At 38.3% G+C, this 8,880-nt stretch overlaps 1 pseudogene; it reads right to left on the reverse strand.

Annotated features, from left to right (window-relative positions):
- Positions 1 to 3,955: 3,955 nt before the first annotated feature.
- Positions 3,956 to 5,636, reverse strand: LOC145462007 (adenosine receptor A3-like; annotated as a pseudogene).
- Between the last annotated feature and the right edge of the window lie 3,244 nt (positions 5,637 to 8,880).

The raw sequence follows: 8,880 nt of genomic DNA on the forward strand, positions 1-8,880 counted from the left end.
ATACTTATTTCTTCCTCATTCTTATAAGTAGCAGAGGGTTTCAAAAATCGTTTGCCCTAAAACAAAACTGAAACTTTGAATCCAATTCCGAAGTCTTTTAATCCGATTCCGAATGGAAATGTTTCGTATGTAAATAACTGTCGTCAATTTTGTAAAGGAGAACAGTTTACTTAAAGTTTGTTACCAGTTTTACGTTTGGCCTCCATGAGTTGTATTACTCTTCGAGCGAACGTAAACAGTTACTTAGAGTAGTCTAAAAATATTCGTTAACGAACGTTCACTTAGTGTGTCTCTTACCATGAAAACTTTGAGTAGGTCTGATGGACATTACATATTACATAAAAAGGCGACAATGTTATGATAAAAGACATTGCTTTTATCTCCATCCTTCGTCATATACGGATATGTACACATGAGCGCTGTTTTGATGCTCATTGGGCTCTTTAAGTTACACATTTTGTAATTATTTAATGTTCTTTTGAAAAAAAGGCACCCTGGAAAATTTGAATGCGTCTTAGCAAACTTTTCTCAAGCTATTACACTATACGTTTTCTTTAAGAGAAAATAACACTCTTCTGTTAGTTACAGCAGCAATATCGGTGCAACATGGCGTCTCCACACAGAGATCTATCAATTTAGACAACACAATTCTCCGAATAACGCAGGTATGAAAAACCAAACAGGGTGTTTATGCATTAATCATCTATCATATCTCGGATTCTTGACTTAATTTATTGAATGTTTACAATTTTGTTTTTGTGGCATGACAGTGAAAACCAGCAATTACACTTTTTTACATCTAATAAATTTTCGTCTGCTGAAAATAACAACCTAAAAAAATTGACTGATACGTTTTAGTGAAACATTCTTAGGGCTTCGGTACTGTGCTTTTCCTTTGAGTGAAAATAATACGTGGTAAAGCAGCTTTCGGCTGGCTAAGTTGACTTAGCAAAAGAGTTTTTCCGCTTTGCCTCCTACAATTTAAAAACTATTAATTCATCTACATCTTGTAATGCGTCGGTTGGTCTAAGGACATGCTAGATTCTGAACAAGATTCTGAAGTATTTAAAAACGTCTTAGTCAACATTTCGTAAAGCTGTATGGCACTATAAGTTCTCTTTCAGAGTGGAGACAACACTTAGCTGATACAAAAATGCTTTATTTTTCCGCTAAAACTAATATTTATGTTCACCTCTGGCTGTTGTAGGTGGTTTTTTTTCCCCACGATCCATGCTAAGTGTTCATGCTTAGTGTAACATACCGTCCCATTTTCTAAGTGACAATTTGATTGGTTCTTTAATAAAACCCCCAGTGTTTGGGGGTTTGATTTTACTGTTTCTAAGACTACTCAGATCATTGCACCCACACAACATTGAAGTAGGGGGCCGGGGATATCAGAGAGTTATCGTTAGATGCATATGAAATAGAATTGAAATAAAAAACCTAAAAAGAACTTGTATCTCGTGACATTTTCTCCACACCCCCTACCCAGGCAAGAACCCCGATGTGGTCTTGCATACTTTCAAATGTAATAATGGCAATGCAAAATTTCCATCACCATGTCTAATTTACACGAAGGACATTGTGTTTATTTTGACAGTGCAAGTTTGTAACATTCAACACATTTTCAACAAAACTACTGACAACAAGAATTGTTTCATATACAGTCGAAGGACCACGTTGGACATTAGGGAGTTTAAGAAAATCACTACGGCCGGTGCTACTACGGCTGCCGTGACTGAAAAGGTCTGGGGAAAGTACGTCTCGGTGGTCCGCAAAATTTTAAGTTTAGCGAGTAAAGCGAAATACAAAGATGAAAGAAACATCGTCTAAGGAGTTTAAAATCTCTTTTATTTAGTTTCTCACAGCCAAATGGCTTCGGTCAAAGGACGATGGCCGTTATTCGGTAGGACGAACAGATTATTCTCAGCGAAAGCGAATGTCATACACTTTGTACCATAACAATTTGATGGATGAAATACATAATTTCAGAGACAAATATCTCAAAGAATATCGAGCGAAGAACACAAATATATCAATACTTAGAGAAGCAAAATAGCATCATATAGTTATCCAGATATAAAACATCTTCACTAAACCCTCAAAGGAAACTTGACCGAAGAAAAAAAAACCTCGTGCTCAACACGAATATTTCTCTTGACTCGCTTCGCCATTCCAACAACTTTGCCAAAACTTATCGTAAATTCAGGATACGGATTTACAAGCTTATGAAAGGCAACGTTGACACAATCTTGGACTGAAATTGAGTTTAAAGGATATAGTATCCAATGGAATTCTTAAAATGCCGAGATGTCCATTGAAAAGGGCCAGAGAAGCGAAATAAACCCGAAGTAGTAGCCACTACGGCAAAGCATCCCGACTCACGTAGTCTGATTTCACGCTACGGCTGGATGCAACCGACGTACATGCGCAGTGTCTCATTTTGGGAGAAATTTACTTCCGGTAGCCGTATCAGAGCCAGCCGTAGCGATTTCCTTAAACTCCCTAATGAAAATTAGCCAATGAGCACGCGAGAATTTCTGCAGTTATTGTAAAAATCGGAATAGCCTTTGAACGCGGATATTCATATACATTAAAACCGAGCGCGCAATTCATCGGCCAGTTTGTTGTCCTAGAATATGGAAAAAAAGTGTCTGAAACGCCTTCCATGTCAGATATCAGAGGCACAAGAAATGGAAACGCTAGGGGAAAGTCGCTTTGCATACAGACTTGACAAAACCTAAAGCAAAGCAAAAGTTTAAAAGTTAAATAGTATACATATAGTTTGCCTCTTACAGCAACCTTAAATCTGTAGTCGCTGATTACTAGTTCTTCCTCATAGACTCCAGAGTGCAAGCGTAAAAGTTGACGGTTTCGTCAAACGTGCATGAATGCAATTAGATCTTTTTCGTCAATAAAACTGTAAACTGAATTTTCCCACACATTTAACAGGACGTTGATAATTATAAAAGACCCCTTACAAAGATCGATCGACGAAATTTATCCAAACTAAACACAAGGTAATGTGAGTTTGGAATCAAATTGAAATCTGGGTCTTGCAGGAAAAGTGATTCCTGTAATCATGTACTCGTTTTAAAGGTAGAAAAATATGTTCTTTTACTAAAACAATGACTCCGCCAGCTGCAAGCTAATTCAACGCTACCTTATTTCACTCCAAAGAAAAACGTGCTTAGATGGCTCCTTGAAATGTTGAAAAGGTTATAAGTGTTTTCAAAGCAGTGTACCGAGTACGGAATCTGGCATTAAAATGGCGCCACGGGTGTAAATGTTCGTAGATGACAAATAGTAGAGGCAAAGAAACACCTTTATCAATGTCTTTGCAACTGTATTGAAGGCTCTGAAACGAACGCTGAAAATCAACGGCAATATCCAAACAAGAGTCTGTGACTAGAAGGGATAGCTGTCACATTCCAAAAACCCAAGAATATGGCTGACCATTTAAGAGTACACAAGCCTGTAAACTATTTATTATTTAAGTACCATTGCTTTAATTCCAAATTTTTAAACATCATCCTAGATACATGTTTATTATTCCATTCACAAGAACTCTTAAGATTCTCTTATTCATTTGTAATTTTGACCAACCGTAAAATTAGAGAAACAGTTCGCTGTTGAATTAAGTTTGTGACTGTGAATGAACAAGAAATCCTTATTGCCTTAAAACTTGTTAGAATTACATTAAATAATAGTTTATATGTGACATGGTCCTTTTTCAAAGTAAAATTTCATTGTAGTTTGGTTGTGGTTAGAGACGGTGCGCAAATTGAGTCGAGAGTCAAAATCTATGCTTCACAAAGCAATATATTCTTAAGACAGCAGCAACATCATGTCTCACGTTGCAATCAGAGTTATGTACAATGCTCTTTTACAGAAAGTATGTTTCGTTTTACAATTCAAGAGCGTAAATATAATTTACATCATCAACACAGGGTTTCTAAAGTTCAGTATCCAAATTTTCCTGTTCAAAGGCCAGTTGACTTCTGTCTGTACGTAATGTTCTTAGCTCCACCGCCGGCGCCACAGCAAAAGTCTTTTTCCTTCTTCTTTTAATATTTACCATGTTGGGGGCGGTCGCTGGTCTTCTTAACCAGTACAAAACCAGGGCTTCTCTAAACTCAGGTATTCTTAATGCGTACACAACTGGATTCGCAAAAGGATAGGAGTAATTTATAACGTTCACCAGGTGATAAAATTTCCATGGTATCTGGACATCATAGACATAGATTAAACAGTTGAAAATAACTAAAGGAAGACACCACGACAGCAAAGTAAGAATAGATACAAACAACAATGTCTTTGTTAAGCCTTTGTTTAGTGAGTCTCTGTTTTGCTGTTGCGAAGCGATATTTCCGTGCCTAAACTTTCTCCAAATGCCGATGTTACAGCCACATATGCTGAATATCAGAATCAAGAGGTATGGCGTCCAAACATGCACAGCACGTTTGTATGAAATCAAGAAATACGATGTACTCCAGAGGGCGGTGATGACGAGAGTCAGTGCCCACACAGAAAAAATAATAATACGATATGCTCGCATTGACAGTGTTCGGTGCTTAAACGGCCAGCAAATGGCGTAAAATCTCTCGCCTGATACGAAAGCTGCAGAAATTAACGACGCCTGCGAGAAAAGAAAATCAATGATCGTGTAGAAAATTGACAAAGACATCGACCAGCCACCGTTCCAAAGCTGGAAACTCTTCCCAACGCGGTAAATGTAGAGCGGTAGAGTCAAAGTTCCTAGCATCAGGTCAGCAAACGCCATATTGACGACTAGAAACAAACTTCTTTTATGAAGTCTCCTGTCCACCGCAAACAGAGCAATGGTGAGCAAGTTTCCTACAACAATAAACACAAATGATAAAATAAAACCGGTGCACAATGCAATCAGTGCCTTCTGCCTAGGAAGGAACAATTCTTGATGAGCCTGTCGTGTTTTCAGAGCTAGTGTTAGCTGCTGCTGTGCTATTCATTTTTCACTTTTCCCTGAACTTTTCCAAACGCCGATTAAACTTTGCCCATTAAACTTTTTGCGATAAGGATGCATTATTACTAGATGAGGGACTGAAACAGTAGATTTACAATCTGCATATTACTAAGACCGATCATCAAGGACTAATTCAACAAAGTTCCATTAACACTGAATGCCTCAATTAAGACGTCTATCTTACCTTCAGAGTTGACGCAGTTTTTCAAAACATCAGCATACATCTGTGTAATCTCAACAACGGCGAATGTGTTATTTTATTTTATTTTTATTTTTTTACGGTAATTTGAATAGGAAATGAGACCTTAGAGGAGACTGAATTACACGCGAGAATTTGGTTTTTCTTTTTCACAGAAATCACACTTGAGAAGTTTAATGACGCTCTATCATAACTTTTCCCTAAGAAGTCAGAGCCAAAAAGTATCTTTACTTTAATGAAAACATCAAAAATACTAATCTTGGTTTTGATTAAAAAAAATAAATAGGAAGAAGCTGCGCTACTAGTGAAAATGTAACTACAAACTACAATATCGTGATCTGAATTTCAGAAGGCCGACAAACGTCTTCAAAATGTTTTCTCAACTCCCGTTTGACTCTGTTCCGCTCAAAGCTATTTGTCAAAGGATTACTTTTTTTTTGTCGCTTCTCTTCCAATTACTACCTCTCTGGAGTCTAGCTGTCATGTTCGTGCCAGCAGTTAGATTACAGATCTCTTTGTATCGTTTGTACATGTCCGTGATGTGATAAGCTCGTTATATGCAAATTACCTTGAGGTATTACCTGCGAAAAGCAATTACGTCATGTTTAAACTATTTTTAAAACACCTGTTCTATTAAGGTTAATATACAGATTTAACCAGTCGACTTAAAAGCGGAGTTCCTGATTGTAATAATAATATCTAAAAAGGAAAGAGAGGATTTGTTTTTCTTGGATAAGAAACTCAAAAAATGATCAATTGTGAGCATGTAATTGTTCCGCGTGTGGTTTCACTATTTTTCCAGTCAAATTTTAACCATCTACCCAATAGGCGTATCCAATTTTCTTAAGATTGTAGAAATTACGAACGCAATATATCAGGGACTTTCCAAGAGGCGATTGTGAAGGGAATATGTCGGAAGAAAAGTTAACGAGCCAGGGGCTGATTCGCGCCGAAATTTTGTCTTTGCACGTACTCCCTTCTCTCCCAGAATAATAACTTGGCTTGAGCCTGCGATCCAATCGTAAATCAGTACCTGGGCAGCGGTCAACTTCAAAAAAACCTGACCTCGCGATGTGGTTACGTGACACTGGTCAGCGGATACCTTGTTTTGACATCTGTCGATTAACCATAACATGGATGTTCAATATCAAAGATGTACCTATGGTAATAGTGTTGCTCTCCTATTTTTCAAGGTATGGAGCTTGGTGTACGGCAACCTCGTTCCCAGGCTCTGTCTCCTCTGCCTCCCTTAGTCGTTTGGAAGAAAGACCCTGGTTGCGGCTGGCCACGTGACCGAACGTCTATCAACTTTATTGGACACAAACTTTTCCACTACGGTAGAGTCAAGGAATAATTTTTGTCGATCATCGCTGGTCATTACCATTTTAAATCACTCACGGGCAAATACATCTTTGACATTCTCCAGTTCTACTCTAAGCTTCACACAGGTCAAGCTTTATCTATATCCGGTGTACTGAAGTAGCACTCTGATTTCAATTCCAGCCGGTCAAATTAATAAGAAGTAAAACTGTTTCGCTGTTTCATGTTGCCAGAATCAACCTCACGACACATTGTTCGCTAAATATGTTTTATTTACCATTTCGCAAACTATAATTCTTGACTGTGCCAAGGAACCGTGTTTAAACATTTGTCTAAATATAAACTTACATAAACCTGATGCAAATGAACTATAAGCGCGGGTTTTTGTCAACAAAACGGTAAATCAATTTACATTGCTGTATAAAATCAAATGCAAGTCAGAATACTCGGCCAATTGGCCGTGTCACATCCAAAATACCGCACGAAGAAGAAAATAAATTCCATCCGAATTCAAAGATTCCAGAGACTGATGTACTGGTTTCACTTCGATTCGGTACATGGCGTTTTACATGTGCTAACCTTCGAAAAGTTTCTGCTCTATTCGGCTGCCGAATTTCTTTGAAACAAAAGTCTTCTATTTTTGGGAGACGACAGAAATAATGTACCATTCTAGATAAAGCGGGTAGTTTTTAGCGATTGCTCGGGGTTTTGAAACCTGCAAAGTTTGTCACAACAACAATCATGATACTCTGCCACCCCTCCCACCGAACAGATTTTTTTACTACCCAGAGTTCACGTGACCAGCCGCAAACAGGGTCTGTTTTCCAACGACCAAGGGAGGCAGAGGAGAAAGAGACTGGGAACGAGGTTGGGTGTACGGACGCACGTTATTTAAGTACGGACACTCTAGTGACAACCAAAGTTTTTTAGATCGATGTGTTACCAAATTTTCTAAGGTCTGGGGCACCGCTTGTGCACCTTCGGCGCGCAGGAGCTCCATTGCCGTAGACCGTCAAAGTGCCTTCTGGGGAAATCTTTTTTGTGCGCGCTGCTACGAAGGACACCATGATAAAGTTTATATCATTGTAAAGCTAATAAATTGTAGAATCCGAAAATGAAAAAATATTTATTTATAGATTTCTTTTTTGGCAGGTATGCGCAAGTCTTTAAAGGCAAAGCTGACCGTACTTGCTAATTGCATAATTACCAGCCTTTGTGTCACCGTGTACTGCCGAGCAGACCAGACTATATCACTCAGAAAATGAGAAGTTAACAAAGTGTGTGAGTCCTTTTTGATATTTCTATTGGTTGTTCAGAGAATCCTTTTTGAAACTGGACAGAAGAGTTTTTTGTTAATCGCTGGACGTCACAACAAAAATATTTCTATTTCCGTAAAAGCTATAACAAATAAAGTATGTACGTATGTATGTAAAGCCCCTGACACATTTTAATGCCCTGATTTCTCATGATTTTCGATTAATCTGCATATTCTTTTGATTCATTTAAATAGAGACTCAAGCAAAAAAAAAAAAAAAAAAAAAAACCCTTCGAGTTTTGGACCCGGATAGAAATTCACAGTTTTCGCACCTGGCTGAGGTGGTTGTCAACGCGGCAGTGTCGCCAAAAAATGAAACGCAGCCTAGGTCTCCTTAGCGAATACGCGAATCGTGAAAAGGAAGACTTCACGGAGGGTATTGACACTCCCGGGAAAGCTTTTGCAATTGGTGACAGGGAAATTTCACATCAAAAAAAGGAAAGTATCCCTTGAGACATTCAGTCGCCTCAAAGAAATCAAACCAGCAAAGAAATGGAAAAGAAAGAAAAGGGAAAAAGAAGAGCAATAGCAGAATGGCCGTTGCGCGCGGATATTTATACATTAAAACTTAACGTGTAACTCATCGGTCAGTTCGTTACACCAGTATATGCAACAAAAAAATAAACAAAACAAAACAGGTAGTGACTTGAATGAAGGATTTTTAAAAGCAACGTTTTCAATGCTGAATGGTTTGTTTAGCTGCTTACAGCAACTTAAAATCAATATCACTTGATCAAACCGATTTCTCGTGCAAGCCAGGGAGGGCAGACGTAAAGGTTTGTCATGAAGACAATTTTCTCTCAAATATGTAAATAGTTCTATTTCATAAGTAAAACTGTAGAAAAAATTTCCCCAAACGATAAACAGGAGGTTAAGGGTCTGGTCAAAAAGTACAGGGGGTGGGCCGGAGCATTTGAAAATGTGTTGGATAAAAAACACGTGACCCACTCCTTCCATTTGGCACAAAACTGAGTGACCCACCCCTAAATGAAGATTAGAAATTACATAACCCACCCCCCCACCCCCACCCCACTATAAAAC

Source organism: Orbicella franksi, chromosome 1 (genome assembly GCF_964199315.1).
Source record: "Orbicella franksi chromosome 1, jaOrbFran1.1, whole genome shotgun sequence".
NCBI lineage: Eukaryota > Metazoa > Cnidaria > Anthozoa > Scleractinia > Merulinidae > Orbicella > Orbicella franksi.